Source organism: Macaca mulatta, chromosome 10 (genome assembly GCF_049350105.2).
Source record: "Macaca mulatta isolate MMU2019108-1 chromosome 10, T2T-MMU8v2.0, whole genome shotgun sequence".
Taxonomy (NCBI): domain Eukaryota; kingdom Metazoa; phylum Chordata; class Mammalia; order Primates; family Cercopithecidae; genus Macaca; species Macaca mulatta.
In genome coordinates, this window is record NC_133415.1 from 35,971,838 (window position 1) to 35,978,262 (window position 6,425).

The following is a 6,425-nucleotide window of genomic DNA, read 5'->3' on the forward strand; positions in this document are numbered from 1 at the left end:
ATGCCCAGGAGCCTCCAGGCACCTTGTCTTGGATCTGCTCTGTGCTGGCTTCCAAGAAGGAGGAGCCCCTTCCCGCACCACATCTCATGCCAGCCTTGGAGCAGCTCCGGATTGCTGAGTTGGAGGGGGAGGCTCAGAACAGTGCGGCCCCACCGGACCCCAGCCCGTCACCTCAGCCCCCATCTCACGCCATCCCCAGCAGCACCACTTCAGCTCAGGCCTGCCTGCTGGCAAAATCTCCATACAGAGGGAGGAGGGGGGAGAGGAAAATGCATGATTCCTCCTCAAAATGGAGTCCGCCAGAAACAGCATGAATGCAGAGCCTGAAGAGACTCCTGTGGGAGGGGAGCCTCTGCGGGGCCAGCCACGGGCCGGCCCAATGAGGAGGCTCATCCGAGGGACAAGCAGAGGGATGGACCCCCGCGGTGGACCCCAGCTATGCACCGTGTTGTGGTGGGGTGGGAAGTGGAAAGTGTACTCGTCCCCCAACGGCCTAAGGTAGGCGTAGTTCTAGTCGTAGTAGTCTTAGTGCACTGGCTCCCATGAGGCCAGTAGTAGTCATACTCGAGGACCTGGGAAGAAAACACGTGGTCCTCAGCCTCCTTGTCCCTTCCCACTTCCCTCCCCAGAGCAGGGTCCCGCTGAGGCTATGATGGAGTCAGGCCTGGCCCTGCCCTTGGGGAGCCCCTGCAGTGAGTGCAAGTGTGTTGTGGACACGGGCAGGGGGCTCCCATGAGGTCCAGGCAAAACAGCAGTACAAAGGAGGCAGGAGCCTCACCTCATGGGTCTGAGAGCCCAGCTGGGGCCCAGGAGGCTGGAGGAGAAGCTGGATGCTTCCCCAAGGTGGGGAACGACAGGGAAAGACGGTTACCCAGGACCTCAGCCAGGGCTGCTCCCCAGAGCCACGGCAATCCCAGGCCTAGCTCCTGCTCTGGGCCAGGACCTGCTGAAAGTGCCTTCCACTCCTACCAGGCATGCCTCTTTCTACAGATGAAGAAAGTGAGGTGCAGAGAAGTGACATCTCACCCAAGGGCACAGACAAGTCCAGGACCGCCCGGGCAGTGGCACGAAGCCAGACAGGTGCGTGGGCTCCAGAGTCCAGCTTCTCTGCCATTGCCTTGGCATCACTGGTATCTGTGCCCCTCTCAGACACCCCATGGCCCCATGGCCCTCCTCGGCCTCTGCTCCTGCAGATAATCCCCCCTACCTGCCCTCCTAACTACTGGCATGGCACAGCTATGAATGCAGGTGCGGGCAATTCTTGCCTCTCAGGGCTGCCAGTCCTGTCCGCCCGCCCCAGCCTCACCTCCTTTTCACACACAGGTGGGAGCCAATGTGAGGTTGTAATGGAGTCAGGCTTTGCTGGCATCTCTGCATAGAGTCTCCTCCTTCCCCAGCAGGGACATCCCACCTGCTGCATCCCTGCCAAGGTGTCCTGGACATGCAGTTTGGCTCCCGGGTGGGGGTGCAAAGTCTGCCCATCTTGGGACCTGGGGTGTGTTCCTGACTCTTGCTTTCCTCTCCTCTCCTCTCCTCTCCTGTCCTCACCCAGGGACAGGGGAGAGGGGCTTCCAAGGCCAGATATGACTGGAAGACAGTGGGCTAGGCTTCAAGGCAGGGTCTGCCCAGACCCCTCCTCCCCGCGGGGTTTGTGAAGACTGCATGTCCCTAGGGGCCAGCAGGAGAAGAGATAATGACCAGTGAGGCTCTGAGGACACTGACCCCGGAGCCGAGGTCCTGTTAGCTAGCTCTGGTTCCCATCTCCCCTCCCGATGCGCTGGAGCTCTGGAGCCTGTCCTGGGCTGCGGGTTGCCATGGGGATGGAAGATGGGTGCACCAGAGGGGACTGGTGAGACGCAGCCCTGGGAACGGGATTTTGATTTCCCTAAATCTGGATCAAATGCTACCCCTCAGCTGGCCGTGAGGTCTTGCGTTGCCTGCTCCCGAGGGCCTGGGTCCCAGGCTTCACTGCAGGGCTGCCTTTGTTCCTCTTTCTGAGGATCCAGGTCCCTGGGAGGCCCCAGAGGATGCCCAGAGTCCAGGCCACTGTGAAACCGAGCACCCTGGGTGCATCAACTCTCCCACTGCCCACTCTCCTGACATGAACCAACACAGTGGCCAAAAGTAGATGCATAGAATTAGAAGTTGCTCCATTCCTCCTGCAACCTGGAGGAGTCTTCTTGCTGTCTCCCCACTGCAGGACATAACCTGCTCTGCCCACAGCCCTTCCCACTTGGGCCATGGAAGGTCTGGCCGGGGCGGACGGGGAGTGGGGACTGTGTGAATGGCACAAAGAATGCAGCGAGCCTTGGGGGCAGGTTGGTGGGGCTCGGCTTCGTGTGTGCAGAATAACTGATCACGACAGTGGAGCCACCTGGGGAGGTGGGGTACACAGAGGGGCAAGGGGGTTGACGGGGCAGGGCCTCCCAGCGGCACAGCCCAGCAGATGCTACTCAGCAGAGCTGGGCCTCGGGGATGAAACCATCCCGGTTGTTCCCAGCTGTACCGCTCCTGGAACACGCAGCCTTGTCCAAGGAGTTCCTGAGCAGGCGTGGGGAACAGGCACTCGTCACACACGGCCCGATACCCCTGCACAGGGCAGAGTGCCACATCTGCCACTTTACACCCAAGGGTGCAGAGAGCAAGGAGACTGTGACTCTTGGAATCAGGCCCCCAGCCCAGTGTTTGCAGTTACCCTCACTGCCTCACCCTGAGAATCCCATGCATAGAATTACCATCTGCCTCGTCTGCCCTCACCCCAAGAACCCCATATACAGAATTAGCACCTGCCTCATCTGCCCTCATCCTGAGAACCCTATCCTATAGAATTACCACCTGCCCTGATGTGCCTTTGCCCAAAAACCCCATCTATAGAATTACCACCTGCCCTGAGCTCCCCTTGCCCCAGGAATCCCATCTATAGAATTACCATCTGCCCTGAGCTGCCTTTGCCCTAGGAATCCCATCTATAGACTTACCACCTGCCCCATCTGCCCTTACCCTGAGAACCCCCATGTGTAGAATTATCACCTTATCTGTCCTCCTCCTGAGAATCCCTGTCTATAGAATTACACCTGCGCCATCTGCCCTGACCCCGATAACCCTCATCTGTAGAATTACCACTTGCCCTGATCTGCCCTTGCCCTGAGAACCCCTATCTGTAGAATTACCATCTGCTATGGACTGAATCACATCCCCTGCTAAATTCCTATGTCAAAGCCCTAACACCGATGTGACTGTATTTGGAGATGGGATCTTTAGGTTAAGTGAAGTCATCAGGGTGGGTCCTAATCCCACACGGCTGAAGCCCTTATAGGAGGAGGAAGCAATGCCAGGGCCCTCTCCCTGCTGCATGAGGACAGTGAGAAGGTGGCTACCAGCCAGGAGAGCCCTCTCCAGGAACCCATCGGCTGACACCTTGATCTTGGACCTCCCAGTCTCCAGAAACGTGAGAAAAAAAAGTCTGTTGATGCCTCCCCACCTGCGGCCTTTTGCTGTGGCTGCCCTAGCAGAAAGAGGCACCATATAACTCAGCAATTCCACTCCCAAGTATGCATAAGAGAACCGAGAGTAGGGTTGCAAACAAATTCTGTCACACATGTTCATTGAGCTCTGTGCACAACCACCAAACGGGAGAGGACCCACGTGGTCCTCAGCTGATGAGTGAATCAAGAAAGCATGGTATACATACACCATGGAATATTATTCAGCCATAAAATGCAGTGAAATTTGGACACATTTTATGACATGGATGAACCTTGAAAAGATGCTACAGGAATGAAGCCAGACACAAAAGGTCATGTATTGGATAATTCCCTGTATATGAAGTGACCTGAACAAGCAAATTCATAGAGACTGAAAGCAGCTTAGTGGTTGTCAGGGCTGGCGGGAGGGAGATGAGGAAGGGCTGCTTACTGGGGATGGTGTTTCCCTGTGGGGTGATGAGAATGTTCTGGAACTGGGTATTGGGAATGGTTGCACAGCACTGCTAATGCCCTTAATGCCACTCAATTGTACATTTTTGAGCAGTTAAAATCACTCATTTTAAGATCTGCCTACTTAATCACAACAACGAATGTAATGAACACGCTAGAGAAACAGAGTGGGAGATTTCTTTAAAAATAAATTTGGTTTGGGAAAAAAAAGAATCCTTACTCACGGGTCTGGAAGGGCCCTACCCAGGGGCTACCCCATCTGACTGGAATAAGGCCCCGAGACCAGGCCTGAGAGAGCCTCGGGGGCTGCATCTGGTTCTGGATGGGTATGTTTTTCTTACTTAAAATATTACATATGCTCTCAAAAGACATTTTTTACTATAGCTGTTTCAAAAGCACAGAATTGGGTGAGCTTATTATAAAGAATAGTGATGAGAGTTTATTCTCCTAAAATAGTAATTTCACATTTATTCTAGTATCTTCTTTTTTTGGTATTTTGTATGTATGGTTAGAATTCTTGAATCCATCGTTCGATTTGCCTGTTAGGATATAGATTGTTAGGAATGATAATCTTGTGGCTCCTTTAGTTTATAATTCTATCAAAGAGAACAAAGAAAACTCATATTGAGCAAACTTCAAAATGCTTAGCTCAATGGGAATCAGCTCTCACAGACACATCTACTGTATATAGGCTTGTTATGCATGCTGATGATATCATACTAGACTTATGTGCATTAGTGGAAATAAAGATTCACTCTGGCGAATCATTTCCAGTCATCACTGGTAGAGGTTAATAGAACTAAAATCAAAGTACCCAATAAGAAAATTATGGTTTTAGATAACCTACATTTTGTATGTCCAATATTTTCTATCAATTTCTCAGTACCTGTCTTGAAAATGGCATTGTTACTTTTTTTTCTTTCTTTTTTTTTTTTTTTTTTTTTGAGATGGAGTCTTGCTTTGTCGCCAATGCTGGGGAGCAGTGGTGCAATCTAGGTTCACTACAACCTCCGCCTCCCGGTTCAAGTGATTCTTCTACCTCAGCCTCCCGAGTGTAGCTGGCATTATAGGTGCCTGCCATCATGCCTGGTTAATTTTTGTATTTTTAGCAGGGACAGGGTTTCACCATGTTGGCCAGTCTGGTCTTGAACTCCTGACCTCCAGTGATCTGCCTGCCTGGGCCTCCCAAAGTGCTGGGATTACAGGCATGAGCCACTGTACCTAGCTCTACTTACTTCTACTGTCTGCAAGAGTGAGAAAAACAAATCACTCATTTGTTTCTAATAGTTTCTACAGTGACTAAGGTAGCCCTGATGCTAGAATGTCCTTCACATTCTGTACAGTGTTCAAGAGCATATACTGTATACTCTGTTCTATTTTGAGTGAGAATGTATATGCCCTGCCTTAGGTGAAATGCAGTTCTGTAATACGTAAAAAGTGTTGTATAATAAGTAATTTGGAGAATGTTGCATATACTAGAGTACAGTAGAATCATATGGTATTCTTATTCAAATTTTTCTTATTATATTTGCTTGAGAAAAAGGGAGAAATCCATGTAAATTAAGCAGGCCATGCTGCCATTTAACTCAATGAGCATATTGTATGGTTATGAGATGGGAATATTCATGTAGACTTTTTATTCTTAATAAATTTCCTCTGTAGAAGGCATATTTCCAAACTAAGTATAAACCTGAAAATGAAAACATACTGTAGGTTTTCTTGGCAAAACACAGCCAATGTACTTCTGCTATTTGGCAAAATAAATAGCCTTCCATTTGTTATTCTATGTTGGTTTACTAGTACTGTTGGGCAGGAGGGAAATGGCGTTTGGAAATGAAGTTCTGACTCTGATATGACCTCAGCGCATTCTCTTCTTGGTATTTCAAAATGTGCATTCAAGTATTAAAGACTGAAAAATTCTGCATTGTGGAGATCTGGGAAAGGAAATATCTTAGCTGACATGGAGCTGATTTGTATTTCATCTGACTTTCTCAGGAATTTTATTTCGTTGATTATTTGTGCTTTCTCAGTCTTAAGTTTCTTAGTTCTTACCACTTTTAATGTGCCCCATATTGTAAAGCAAACAAGCATGAAGCGCACACACGCATAAAAGTGCACGTGCAAGTTAATGAAATATCACACTCCAGCTGCTTTTACGTCTCGTTTAAAAATAAGTCTCTTTATTCACTCACATTACATCATTTCCCATTCATTTCTTTGTACACCAAGAACTGAAATTTAACCCAGCACTCCCAATAAACCTTTCCATGGCAAGGTTTCAAAAGTCGCTAAATAAAATAGAACATTTTTAATCCTTACCTTGCATATATTTTAAGAATAATTTAACACTGTTAACTTCCCCCTTATTTTAGAACACACACTTAGCTTAGGTTTTATGTTTCCATGGATGGTCTACTTATTTTACAATTCCATCTCTCAATTAACTGTGCAGATTCTTCTTGCTATACCTGATCCCTAAGTTTTCACAGT

General features: G+C 49.2%; 1 pseudogene; it reads left to right on the forward strand.

The window, feature by feature from the left end:
• LOC114670309 (uncharacterized) lies at window positions 1–653 on the forward strand (annotated as a pseudogene).
• The last annotated feature ends 5,772 nt before the right edge of the window (window positions 654–6,425 follow it).